Source organism: Euprymna scolopes, chromosome 4 (assembly GCF_053919585.1).
Source record: "Euprymna scolopes isolate OS-2025 chromosome 4, ASM5391958v1, whole genome shotgun sequence".
Classification (NCBI taxonomy): Eukaryota; Metazoa; Mollusca; class Cephalopoda; order Sepiida; family Sepiolidae; genus Euprymna; species Euprymna scolopes.
This window is the reverse complement of record NC_136485.1, coordinates 56589388-56605039: the sequence shown is the minus strand read 5'-3', so window position 1 is coordinate 56605039 and position 15652 is coordinate 56589388.

Here is a 15652-nt window from a genome sequence, read left to right as displayed (position 1 = left end):
AGGAAAACCCCCGTCTGTCAGTACGCAACTATTAACAAAAATTTAAATTAAAAAACGACAGGGAGCTAGATACGCCCCCCAATTCATCGAATTCCTTTCGATATTTCAAAAAACATTCCTATAATACACTTCTGCCGTTGTCCGAGATTCAGTTAAATAACCTTAGCATATTAACCCAGTCTTCCTCAGGTCCCAGGGGGCTCTCAACCTCCCCAATGGGGATCAAATCGCTCCCTCAAGTCGATCATGTTACATTGATATAGAATACAAAATTCAAAAATCAAAACAAAGCGAAGTAATAATCATGTTTAAATATTTTAAAAAATGTTAAAACTTCTAAAAAAAATCGTAAAAACAAAGAAAAACAATTAAACAAACGAACGATGCAATAGGAACGGTCCAGCGTTGCCGGGGTGTTTGAAAAAAAGTTTTGGGAAGAGGAGTAGGCTCTTCGAGGCAGTTGTTTCTGGTTTTGTTTCCGGAAGATGTTGGTTTGGGGGGGGGCAAATGAAAGCAATTGTCTGATATGACGGTTTTTACCGCATTGATCAAAGCTGGTTTGCTTTATGGGTGTCCCTGGTACGAAAGCTGAGAACACACATCGTTTCAATTTAGTTTTACTTTATACTAAAAAGACAAACAAATACGCGACACAGTGAAATAGGGCAAATTTTATAAAAGTCGATCAAAATAAATCTAGACACGACGTCGATTCGCGAATCGTACATAGTGGGTACATAAACAGTTTTAAGACATAGTAACTCCCCCCCCCCCAAAAAAAAAACCTTTGCTGGATATACAAAAAATATGCACACACATTTTGCTTTTTATATATATATAGATTGAAAAATTTTATGTGTAAAGCCAAACAAGTGCAGAATCTCATTCAATAAATAAACCTACTGTTGGAATACTGTTGCCACATCTGGGCAGAAGCTGCTAGAAAGGACTTGTCCTGCCTTGATAGAGTTCAAAATAGACTTCGTAGCCTCGTAGGAGATGTCCTTTTCTCTTCCCTGCAACCTCTATCTCACAGAAGAGATGTTGCAAGTTTGTCTCTGATGTATCGTTATTTTCATGGAAAGTGTTCGACTGAGCTTCTCGTCTAGCTGAAAACACTATCAATAATTCCCCCCACTCTTTATCTGTGCCTAAACCTAAACGTAGATTCCATGAACAAAGCTTCTTTCTTAGAAATGAACACCTGTGGAATTGTCTTCCGTTTTCCTGCTTTCCGGCTGACTACAATATGGTTGTCTTCAAGTCTAAAGTAAATAAGTTCTTGATGAGCCGTTCCATATAAGAGATAATTTTACCGAATTTTCATTACTAATGATTACTATATTGTCCAATTTCTACTGTACACTGTTTAACCCTTATCCTTGAGTGGCCTCTTGGCCTTGATAATGTGGTGATGCCTGTGCAAAAAAAACCCTATTTATATATGCATAAAACATGTTTCGTTGAACAACACGAAAAGTGTCATTTTTATCAAGCACTCTATTCACTATGCAACGACCTATATGAAATTCTGTGAAGATTCCAGGGTTCAACAGAAGAATTCCCGAATTCGACAAGATACATTTGAACGTCAACCAAAATGTTGTGAAAATAACTATGGGCAGAAATCAGAAGCTCTCAGTATTAATGCCGGAGTCCCTCAGGGATCCATCCTGGGTTCATCTCCCTTCCTGATCTACATCAATGATCTTCCAAGCCATATGCTTAGATCATTCGTAGACATTTATGCTGACGACACTACCATCTATGGTAGCACAGCACTTCGAAGATCGTAAACGACCAAGTTCTCTCTGAGTCTCTCTCTCTCTCTCTCTCTCTCTCTCTCTCTTCTGATCTTGAGCACGTAGTACAATGGGGAAAGGTGGCTGGTTACTTTTAGTGCATCTTAAACCAAGCTTTTATCTTTAAATCATCAACGCTCATTTTCCCAGCTGCCATCAATCGAAATGAATGGCTCTCGTCTTGGAGAGGTTTCATGTTTTGACAAGCTTCTGGGCTTGACCTTTACTCCCGATCTGAAATGGAACAAGTATATCAAATCCATTGCCAAAGTCGCTGAAAAAATGGTGGGATCCTTCTACTGCTCCAGTAGATATCTCACTCCTGATGCAATTCTCTACCTATATAGGTTCGGCCAACGATGGAGTACTGTTGCCACATCTGGGCAGGAACTACTAGAAGCGGGTTGTACTGTCTTGACACAGTTCAAAATGGACTTTGTAGCTTGATGGGGAGTGATCTTTTCTCTTCCCTGCAACCTCTTTCCCACAAAGGAGAGGTGGCGAGCCTGTCCCTGCTTTATTCGTTGTTTTCATGGCAGGTGCTCGTCTGAGGTTCAATTTGTGCTCCCCTCGTCAGACTTTCACGTAAAACACTCGTCTAGTCAGAACCACTATCAAGGGTTTCCCACACTTTTTGGTGCTTACACCTGAACGTGGATTCCATGAACGGGCTTCTTTCTTGGAACTGCTCGCCTGTGGATCTCTATTCCATTTGCTTGCTTTCCAGCTGACCAGTTTGATTGGCTTCAGGTCCAGCTGGAACAGGTTCTTGTTGAGTCGTCCACCTAAGTGGTCCAAGTTATAAAATTCCTACTAATGTTTTCTACGCTAAAATCACAATGACTGATGTATACCCATTAACCCTTGTCCTCGAGTGGCCTCTGAGCCTTGATGGGTGGTGAACCCCATGTAAAACAAAATAAAAAAAACGGTATACCAAAGAATCGAAATAATACGAATGGGAGTAGTAGTCTCAATAATAAAAAAAAAAATCCAAGTTTTTATTTTTAAATTGAAGTTTAAAATGATCCCTAAAATTGTAGGTTGTGTTCCTCGTCTGCTAAGTATTAACACGAAAAATCTTACCTTCACTTTTCTTCCATTTTTCCCCCTTTTGTTCTTTTAGTCTTCTGCCTCAGCTTGTTGGCCTGGTAGTCACTTGATAACTGGCATTTTTACCCCAACCTTTTTTTAATTTGAAATCTCAACCAATGAAAACTTTTCATGTAAACGTCTGTTGTATTTAATTCAATTTGTGAAAGTACCGTTCCTTCCGTGTCCCCCCCACACACCTAACAAATATTTTATTGTTTTCTGTATGAGGAGGGGGGGAGATAATCTAAAGTCCTGCCCTCCCAAAAGATCCGGTTGTTCGGGAACAAAACCTGTTTTCCAACAGGTTTGCATACCAAAATTGCTTATAGGTTATTTTTTGTCTTAGACTAGCAGGGACACACGCTGTTGCCCAGGTTGCACTACATGCAGCAGTACAAGTAAGAACTTTTCTGTAGACATTTTCAGAGGGACGGCGATTCTATTCTTACTTCTAAAAAATAAATCAAGCATAATCCTTTACACTCTTTGTAATTTCTACTATGTTAAAAATTTTATAACAACAACAACTGACTAGTAATTGTTAATTCCTGCATTCTGTGTTCTTTACATAAAATAGATCAACTAAATATAGCTCGCATTACACATCAGGGCTTTACGTTGTGAATGAAACAGTCGCATTTGCGAGTGAAACAGTCGTATTTGCGAATGAAACAGTCGCATCTGCGAGTAGCTTTTTTTTCCACGTGGAGGCTAGAAATAATAAAATGCTTATATTTTGACGAGTGTGTTTTTTTTTTTTTTTTTTTTTTTTTTACCACCAATCTCCCAAAGCTTATTACTGAATGAAAAATGCTTTTTCAATTTTTACTTTTTTTTAATAAAACAAGCAAGGTCAAATTATTTAAACAATAAAAGGTTTAATAGAACAAAACCCCCTCCCGCTTTTTTAACAAAAGCTGTTTAAAAAAACACCCGAAGAAATTCAAATGTTTATACCTTCAAGTATAAAAATAAAATTTGGTGTATATTTAGAATTACTTATTTAAAAAAATAAATGAATAAAAAAAAGGCAGAACATTTTTTATGATGTATGTACTCGTCACTAAACAAAAATGTCATATTCCAAAAATCACGTAGGTCTGGCTAGTAACTTTTGTATTTGTCTAGTAAACGAAAATATTTAGTTGCCAAGGGTTAACTAAAGATAAATTTGTCCGTAGAGCCCTGCACATAGTTATGCCTGGAAATCTTTAAAAATCATAATGATCGATTAATTAGTTTTGGAATTCGAACATGGTAATACCAGTAATCAATCTAAAAATTGCTTATATATTATTTAATTAATAGGAATGTTTATTGAGATGAGTATTTTTTGTTCATTTATTTATTGCGGACTGTTGTCCTCATCTTTTGGTTGTTGTTTTCATGAGGTTTCGGCCAACTGTTCTTCTGGACTTTGTCAGGTGGTTACCACGAAGGGATGGGAAATCAGAACTCCTAACTGCATCCTTGGTATGTTGGTATGTTCATCAAGAAATCACAAACCAGTGGATTGTTCCCTACAATATAATCCTCCTTCAGCCTCAGTGCAAGGCTCACATTAATGTAGAAATTGTCAGCTCGACCCAAAAGCATCAAATACGTCATTAGATACGTGAACAAAGGATGTGACCAAGCAGTGTTTGAGCTACACTTGAAACAAATCAAAAAAAGAAATTGAACAGAAGAATGCGGGGGGGGGGGACAAGTTGAAAGAGATAAAAATGATGATTTATGGAAGACGCACCGCATTGGAAGTATCTACACAATTAGTTCAGGAGAGGGGAGTGTTATTTCTTACGTCTGTTTCACAATGAGGTTGTTGGTTCAACTTCGTTTGAAGATTTGCGAGTATACAATTATCAATTTTTTTAAACATACGGAGTAGCTTGCATTGTCTGAGGCCTTCCTTAAATTAACCATTACTTGCACCAAGCAATGGGAGAGGCAGGTGCCACTTAATCACCTTCAAATTTGTGAAGCTTCTTTGCGATAATTTTAACGGCCATGAACCAAGCAATGCTCTTAAAATTTGGGCGGGTTTCGTGATGTAATCTCTGAAGGCATTGTCCACAGACACAGGTAAAAAGTTAGCCATCCAGACGCAGATTTTAATGATGCCATCTACAATAAAACTCTTTGCCTTATTGACGAAAATGTTATCCTTATGTGCACTACCTGCACCGAAGCAAGAGATGAAAAACTTACAAGAGAGTATCAACGTGAAATAAATTACAATATTTAAGAAATTTCCTTACAAGGAGAAAATATGCAAGAAAAACTGACAGATTGTCAAAGAGAAATGTGCAATTTAGGAATGTTGAAAGATGTGAGGTGAGATGAACAAAAACATAATGTTTTTTGATGCTCCAGGAGCCACAGGTAAGATCTTTTTTTAAATCAATTTGATCCTTGCAAAGATTAGATCCATGGGAAAGGTTGTGCTTGCAACAGCATCCAGTGGTATTGCTGCCAGCCTACTTTAAGGTGACCGCACTCGTCACAGCAATTTTAATGTACCGTTGGATACACATCGAATGGATCAGCCAGTTTGCAAAATTACTGGTACCTCAGTCTTAGCCAATGTCATTCGAAACACCTCAGCAATCATGGTAGACGAAGCCCTGATGACACACATGAGTGCTTATGAACCATTTGACCGAATGCGACAAGACAAGATTCCTATGGGTAGTATTCCAACCTTATTTTGTGGTGATTTCCGTCAATTCCTCCCAGTGATTAAAAATGGCACAAGCATAAACCTTTTCAATGCAAGTTTGAAGCAGTCCTATCTCTGGAACCACGGTATAGTGAACAGACTGGCTATTAATATCATATCCTATATCTCTAGAAACATATCCGCAGCCGACTTCTCAAAATTGCTTCTCCAAATTGGTAATGGTCAGTTTCCAATCACTCACCTGACCCAATTAAGATCTCGACCGCGCTTGGTAAATGTATCGGTAATTAGAAGCAACTGAAAGACAAAATTTACCCGGACCTGAACACAACAACGAAAAATCACTAGAGTGACTTGCCGAGAGGGGTATTATTTCGCCATTAAACAGTAATTGGAATTCTTTGAACAGTTGGATAATGGATGAACTTCTAGGGTCTAAAAAGTATACAAGTTAGTTGATTCGGCTACTAATGGAGGTGAAGCTGTTCAATACCCTGTAGAGTGTTTAAACTCTTTGGAACTATCTGGAATACCTCCTCAAATTTTGAATCTCAAAATTGGATCCCCAGTCGTTATTCCTCGATCCTTGGCACCGCCAAGAATAACTAAGGGAACCATATTTGTTCTCATCAGATTGTACATTAATGTACTTGAGGCCACCATTTCCTGTGGCCCCTACAAAGGCGAAACAGTTCTACTGCCAAGAATCCCCTTAGTTCCATCTGACTCGGCCTTCCATTTAAATTCCGGATGCTCCAGTTTTCTGTGAAGGTGTATTTTGTAATGAGCCTACATAAAAGTCAGTCAGACATTTAACACCATTGGCGTAGACCTGAAATCAGAATGTTTTAGTCACGATATGTTCTATGTCTCCATCAGTCGGACAGGAAGTTCAGAAAACTCCTAGATTCTGGCTCTAAATCAATGCAAAAGAAATGTAGTCTACCATGAAGCTCTTCAATAAAAAGTATAGAAGGGGATATAATGAAAAATGATATGATCTAAATTGTGGTAAGTATGGAATGTCAGATAAAATTTAAACAATGAGTTCAAATTTACCTCCATGAAAAATTTACTGTGTGATATCATAAAGTAACCTTCATCTTTGATAAAAAATGTGTTTTTTATACTAAAACAAATTTAAACCATTGTGTAGCTTTGTAATTGTTTCAATTTTCAGGTGTAACAATATCAGTGTTAACTTTGATATAACCTATTTGTAGTTTACAATTGGATTTCAATCACTTAAAAAGAAAGTTAAAATTTTTAAACACCTTAGGTAATAGTTGCTCTTAAAACATCGGGTGTACAACAAAGTTCCGCGCGGGTATCTTTGCTAGTATATAATATATACACATATCTGTAATCTGCTAATTTAATATGAATATGGGCAATCGTGCAAGAAGGAGAAAAGCTCCCCACCCTTTTAATAGCGGCATCGAATTGCAACATTTTACAGAAAGAATTGTTTCGGTCGGTCTAGACAATATCCGGTTAGAGTAATACAAACTTTCACGTGCTGACCTTTTTCTTTTTTAGCCTGATCTTAATTCTTAAAAAATTTAGTCTGAAATTACTTTTTCTAGTTAAGCCAGCGATGAAAGATGACATGTTGTTTTTTTTTTCTTTTTAATTTTCGATCTCATTTGACTGGAGATCAACTTCTGTTTGGACTACTGCACTGTCCGAAAAAAAAATCAGACTATATGCATCATTAAACTGGATTTAATTATGAATTTCATTCTTTTTAAAGAACTATTTTCCCCATTGGGATTACCTTAAGAGACTCTTCATGCAAGCTGAAATATTATGCACGGTTTGTTTTTATATTTTTTTTATACATATCCAACATTTTTTCACTTGTTTTTTCTTGGCAATTTATGACTATAATAAATTGTAGTTTCACTTAATGTCGTAACCATCAAATGCTAGCATAGCTACAAATATAATTTGCTGATTTCTTTATGTCCTCTAGTGAGAAGAATAGCAAGAATAGCATTCTTTGATACTCCACGGAATACGGACTTTGTAAATTGCTTTTAAGAGTATTCAGTCGAACAATAAATTTTGATTGCAAAGTTCAACTTACAGTTTAAATTTTCTTTCTCTTATATATATATATATATATATATATAGAGAGAGAGAGAGAGAGAGAGAAAGAGAGAGAGAAATAAATAAAAAGGAACAAACCGAGTTATGTGTTCATCGAAATAAAGACGAAACGTTGAACACATAACTCGGTTTGTTCTTTTTTATTTTTCTATTTTGTCAGAATACGATTTCCATTATTCTCATCGCTCTGTCTCTCTCTCTCTCTCTTTCTCTCTCTCTCTCTCTGTATATATATATTATATATATATAATATATATATATATATATACATATATATATATATAATGGTTGTAAACCAATGAATTTTTACTAAGTTGATAGAAGAGTACTCAATACTGAATTAAGCAAGATATACTTTTATGTGTTTTACGTAAGCATTTATGTGTCGCTACGCACGTTTCGTCTATCCAGTAACAAGTACCTAGAAACCTATTCAGGCGACTGCTTATAGAAAAGTAGAATCTTTAATGAAAAATGGGGGAAAAATCAATGCAAATATTAAACCAGGAAGAAGTGACGTGATATTCAAAACTAAAATGAATAAGCATTTAAATAAGTGAAAAAGAAAGAGGAAATAGAAAATAAAATAAAAACAGGGAATAAAATTAAGATATACAAAACCGAAAAACAAAGAAAAACATAGAAACAAAAAAAAACAAACAGATTTATAATAATAATAATAATAATAATAATAATAATAATAATAAAATCAATATTACTACTACTAATACTACTACTAAACATAATAGTAATAATAATAATAATAAATAATAATAATAATAATAATAATAATAATAAAATTGATATTAATAATAATGACATTATAAAATTTTAAAATATACACCAATTAACAAAAAGTCAAAAACAAAACAAAAAAAAAAAACAAAAACGAAGGTAAAAAAACTAAAAACAAAAGAAAGACTCGAAAATATCATTATATCGTGGGCGTGAGAATTGAGAAAGACTAGGGTTAAGCAAGAAGCCAGAAAGGAACAGAGGATGTTTCAGGCAACCAGTCTTCATAGTCAAATGATTTAAAAAAATAAAATAGCGCAAAGAAAATATCATCACCTCGGCACGATGACATCAAATTAATTGTTATACTAGCAAACTGATTTTAAATTAAACATTTAATTTTTTTTCTTTACGGGTGATGGGAATCTATTATAGCGATGATGATGATGATGATGATGATGATGATGATGATGATCGCTGTCAACAAGAAATCAATAATAAGCGGCAACGGCGATAACGCAAATTAATCTGCAAATGTTATCGAAAGAAGTGGAGAGTACTGGAAATCTGGAGAAACCTGTTGTCACTCAGACTCCAGAGAACACCACAAATTGCTCTCATTGCATGACCAGTCATAGTGAATGAATAAATAATAAATTCATGAAAAAATTATTTGCGATAATTAAACAATCATCGCTTAGGTTTTGATTATTATCAATAATTATATAGCGTTTCACCCTCAATTTTAATGCTAATTTCTTAGCTCTAATACTTAACTATTAATAATTTAAATTTCTAATCCTTACCGTGCATATTTAAAATTACAAATTACACATAGCTTACTATTCCATATACTTGCCGTAAATTTAATTCAGGCCCTGGATATAACCTTAAACTATATCCGATGGTGAGGCCCCAGCTTGCGGGCTTTGGGGAGTGTGGAGCCACCCTTTAATTGCCATTGCTACCAGGTCCGCTCTGACCCGGAGTGGTAGTACCTGTTAGGGTCCCAACTATGGGTTAAATAGAAACCGAATTGAAAAAAAAATTCTATTAAAAATTGTTCTTCAAAACCACTGGATTCGGCATTAAATAACCTGAAAAGAGTTGATATGCCGTAAAACAAAATCAACGAATCAACTGTAAAAACTATAAATTCATATATGATATACACTGAGTATCGGATTTGTTTATTATAATATTGTTAAATTATTTTAAATAACTTTTAATTTTAAATTGATTATTATTATTATTATTATTATTATTATTATTATTATTATTATTATTATTTTGTCACTAGAAATAGACACACAGGCCATTATCAAAGGTTTCTCTTTGAGAACAACTTGTGGTTTACTTTGGAGTCTGAGTGACAACAAGTCTCCCCAAATTTCCAGTATTCTCCACCGTTTTCGATAACATTTGCAGATGCATTTGCGTTATCGTAACAGCCGTTTACCATTGTTTTCTCGTTGATGGCGACTATTGATCTACATTGTAATTTAGGTGGAAATATCCCTCTCTAAGGTGCAGTCCTATCTGCACTCATCTTATGGAGGTTTGTCTAATGCTTTTCCTTCTCGGTCTTTCCACCCTCTTTGACTCACATCGATTATTTGGTAGAATGTCAGTCTATGGTAAAATACATAAAGAAAGGGTGAAGGCAGGGGTTCAGAGGTGTTAACTTACAATTATACATTTTCAGTTTTCGTGATTCCATGTGATGTTCTTTTGTGATTTGCATCTGTAGCAGTTCCTCTATGCCCAGCTTGTGTCTGTGGCTCTAGTGTGTTAGTCCTTGCATTCAAGTGTTTTCCATATATTTAAACCGATTTCATTATTTTTTATCCGTTGTATCTTCTCAACCATTCCCTTAATTCCAATCTCCATCATTTTTTCTAAATTTTTTCCGTGCTCATACTATTAATGATGTTATCTTGACTCTTTTTCATCTTCAATATCCTTTTGAGCACTCTGGCTAGTTCAGTGTATTTTCTCCGCTTCTCCGGCTCCTTGATCTCCACTCTGTTGTCTGTTAGAACGGCAAATTCTACAATCTACAATATTTTCCTATCCTGTTCACTATTATGACATCTGGTCTCCTTGCTTGAATGGGTGTATCGGTTTGTATGCTCATGTCTCAATAATTTTGGTGACTTTCATTTTTTAGTAGTGTTGCCAGTTGGTGCTAGATTTCAATGTGCAGTTGTCAGCAGGATCCCCAATGTATACTTGATCCTGTCTATTCTTATATTATTTTTGGGCTAGTAAACTGCATTCGCGTGTTATGTGCTTTATATTATTATTATTATTATTATTATTATTATTATTATTATTATTATTATTATTATTATTATTATTCTGTCGGATATAATAATTATTAATATGTTTTTATTACCTATAAAAAAAATTAAAAGTTTAATCTAACAACACTTTCACTAACAAACCACTTGATTTCAAAGTGTGTACTTGACGATATTTTCGTTGACCTATGCAAATTGACCCAATACAATATGCATAAAATAAAGTACAATGGTTTCAAATTTTCCTTCCACAAACTTTCGTGTTTATTTAGTATCACACTTTAAAAAAAAAATAATAAAAATGCAGAAAAATCTTTATGATGTATATGGGAACCGTGTTCCACACGCAAGCGAACACACGAACACAAACTCGTGACATAAAGATAACCATAATTATCTCCCTTTAATTCTGGCAGTGCCAATCCTTGTCCACAAGGAGGCGATACAACTCACTTCCGCATCCGGTTCATACTTCTCTCTCTCTCTCTCTCTCCCTCTTTCTTTCTTTCTGTGACATGGAATCATGCAAACGCGTCGAACTTATGCTCCTGTTTTACACTCACCGAAAAGACATTTGCACTGCCGCAAAGAAATCTCGAAACAATCATGCAAGTAATTTTTTCTTGTGCGTTTTTCAGAATTAAACTGTTTCACATTACTCTTGTATCAATTTCTGTAAATAAATGTGCATAAGTTGTAAATATAATTTCGCCGAATGTCGTGTACTCATGTCTTTGGCTAAGGGGACCACGCGACTATCTCTCTAATCCTCTACTTTACAAAAAGCGGACACCCTTCGCTCGCTACTTGTATGTACTTGTCATGTAACTAACACGTCATGTTCCAAATATCACGTAAATTCACCAAGTAGTTTTTTAACAAAAAAATCCTATCGAATCTTAGTGCCTTCATCGGCTATGATTAAATAAATAAGGGGAGACAACGTAATTTGAAGTATCGTGACCCAAACCAAATTCATACTGAATACATTTAGTATTACAATCGCTAAAAGTTGTTATTTCTGATTTTCTTAGTTGAAAACAAAAATTATCGGCGTATTTTTTGGGAAGACAACATCTTAGATTTTTTTCTGTATTTCTTTTTTTAAATAATTGTAATTCTTAATACGCATCAACACTTTTGCACCGACCCGATACACTAGATTAGACCGTTGTTTTTTTTTTTTTTACTTATTTACTTAGATTTAATCGTGCTAGATCACGTGTATTCAACATATGCAGCGGAATGATAGCAATCATTGTCTGATAACTGTTTAACTCCGTTGCCCTGAAAATAATGAACACTAATGACAAAAATGACACCTGCTCTTCTCAGTTTGATGAAAGTTTTGTGCGATGCTACTTTATATAAGTCACGAATTACTGTTATTATCTCCTGCCGCGTCGATTCTATGCTCATCTCATTATTTCATGGCTGTATATTCATTTGCATTGGATTTGAAAGCGGAGAACATCAATTATCTTTATGCGCCACTCTGTTTCGCATCACGAATTCCAGGTGTGTTCTCTTTGACCACTTTATGAAACTAATCAACTCTCAAAAAAAAATGCCTCACTTACAGACATTCCCTTCTTGAAAGGTAGGATTACATGAATGGGCGTGTAAGTATTTCATTAAAAACATATTTAAATAAATAATTCACAAAATATTTATGTCTCATTTTTTTTGTACTAGTGCAGATAGTGATCCGGACGTAAATAACGTTATTATTTAAAAAGCCATTCTTAACATGGGGAGGGTGTTTTGTACCTATTCTTTACTTCAACCTTACAATTGAATAAAAAAAAACATATCATAAAACTTTAATTAAACTTGGAAATACGATTTAAAAAATAGCGCGGATCACTCTCTGCACTAGCACATTTTTTTTTACTATTAAACCATACTGGCAGAGTTACCTGCCCTTGCCTGCGAATGCTTGTGACAATACATTAGCGTTATGATAAGGACGAGTGAATAACCTTTATGAGTAAATTAATTTTCAAAGTTTGAGTTCTGTTCATCTTGTTCTCCTCGAAGTTGTGCGAGATAAATAAATGTAAGATTACAGCATTACAGTAAGTTGTACATTTTATTCTTTACGGACTATTGTTAATATCGACATAATTTCTCTTATAATTTTAATTCTTACGTCCTTAGCTTTTAGATTTTCCAATTTCTTTATTTGGCGACACCAAACCTCCCTAAATACTTTCTTATAGGATATGCCCACGTATTCTTGGATGCGGATTTTCTCATCAATCTGAAATATACTCTCCAGGAATGGGGTAAGATTTCTGTAATTGATGTTTCTTCAACCGACTGTTGTAGATTCTGTCTCGGACGAGTCCATGCCCTACTCGTTTTGTGATCTTTTGTGTCCGTCTAGAGCTGACTGGTAGTTTCAATGTTTAGTCTGTAATACATACATGCATACATGGATTACTTTTAGGATCAACACCACTAAAGCCAACAATGTAGTTGCGATATGTAGATGACACAGTCATACTCTGGCACCATCAGGAAGATGTTCAAATGTTACTAGACCATGTGAACTCGATCCGTCCAACTGTAGAGTTAACGATGGAAAAAGAAAATAACAATAAATTATCGTTCCTAGATGTGCTGATAACTCGCACAGGTCGGGGGTTTATGTCATCTGTATACCGAAAGCCAACTCTCACTGGACAGTATCTAAACTACAACTCTCACCATCCATATAAAGAAAAGAATCGTCCGTTGTCTACACCAAGTAAAAACATGTAGTAAAATCAGTGCATATCAAGAGAGGATGGACAGTTTAAGAGAAACCCTCCACCGAAACAATTATCCAGAGAGCATAACATCAGCTCCAAGAAATCCAGACCAAAGACAAAAGGACACCACTCAGAAACTCACCACAGTTTTTATACCATATATGAAGGGCTTGTCTGGAAAACTTCAACGAATATGTAATCCATATGACATCAGGACAGTATTCAGGAGTGATTCAACTCTCTGGAAACAGCTTGTGAGAGTCACGCCCTCCACAGAAAAAAATAATGAGTAAGAACTGTGTATATAAAATCTCATGTAAATGTGGAAAAGTATGCAGAAGTGAAACGTGTCGTCGTTGAAAGTACGGTTAAACGAACATCGAAAAACCGTAGTACGTGGAAAGACTAAAACGGCAGGTATAGCTGACCATATCTGGAAAGAAAAGGGAAACCATCTACCATTATGGGGCGAAGTAAAAATTATAGACAAAGAGGAACGGTGGAGAGTAAGACGACTTAAAGAAGCAGCACATATGCTGGGGAATAAGCAACAGCTAAGGAGACCTAGTATAGAAATTAATACGACATGGGAACCAGTAATTTTAAACAATAGATAATATATACAAGTAATAAGTAAAAACATTAATATATACAATAATAAGTATAGAAATAGGTATACATTAATATATAGTAAGAATTAGTAATAAATAGTGATATTTACAACCCGAAATAAAAATAGATTTAAGGTTCCTAAAATTCGTACTAGAATTGTGCGCAAGGAACCATGGCGCAGTGGTTAGAGTACTTCGAAAAATCAATTGTAAAAGTGATATTCTCCTGAAGGTTGAAAAATCAATCCTCAGTGTGGGCGACGGAAAATACATTTGCGAATTACTTAGGACCTCCATCCAGTCACAGCTGACGGAACAAAGGCACGCTATCCCAGTAAAGTAAATAAACAGGTCCGCTCGAAATTCCGTCCAAATTTCCGAGTTCGACAGAAACATTCCCAAGTTCGACAAGATACATCTAATCGAGGTCCGAGGTTATATAGACCGACACGTTGTAGAAAATCACACTCAATGAGACAGTAGTCCGATTACGGTTTTCAAAAGGCGAACAATTAACAGATACATCTGCCTTACTTTAAAATTGCTAGGTTTATTTAAGGTGTCTTTTACATATAAAAAAACACTCAATACTCTTGCTGATGAGAAGACAGCCAAACAACGATATATATATATATATATATATATATATATATATATAAAATACGCATATATATATATATATATATATAAAATACGCATATATATATATATATATAAAATACGCATATATATATATATATATATATAATACGCATATATATATATATATATATATATATATAAAATACGCATATATATATATATATATATATATATAAAATACGCATATATATATATATATATAAAATACGCATATATATATATATATATATATATAAAATACGCATATATATATATATATATATAAAAAATACGCATATATATAAAATACGCATATATATATATATATATATATAAAAAATACGCATATATATAAAATACGCATATATATATATATATAAAATACGCATATATATAAAATACGAATATATATATATATATATAACATACGCATATATATATATAAAATACGCATATATATATATAAAATACGCATATATATATATAAAATACGCATATATATATATAAAATACGCATATATATATATAAAATACGCATATATATATACAATACGCATATATATATATATACAATACGCATATATATATATATACAATACGCATATATATATATATACAATACGCATATATATATATATACAATACGCATATATATATATATAAAATACGCATATATATATATAAGATACGCATATATATATATATATATAAAATACGCATATATATATATATATAAAATACGCATATATATATAAAATACGCATATATATATATATATAAAATACGCATATATATATATAAAATACGCATATATATATATATATATATAAAATACGCATATATATATATAAAATACGCATATATATATATAAAATACGCATATATATATATAAAATACGCATATATATATATAAAATACGCATATATATATATATAT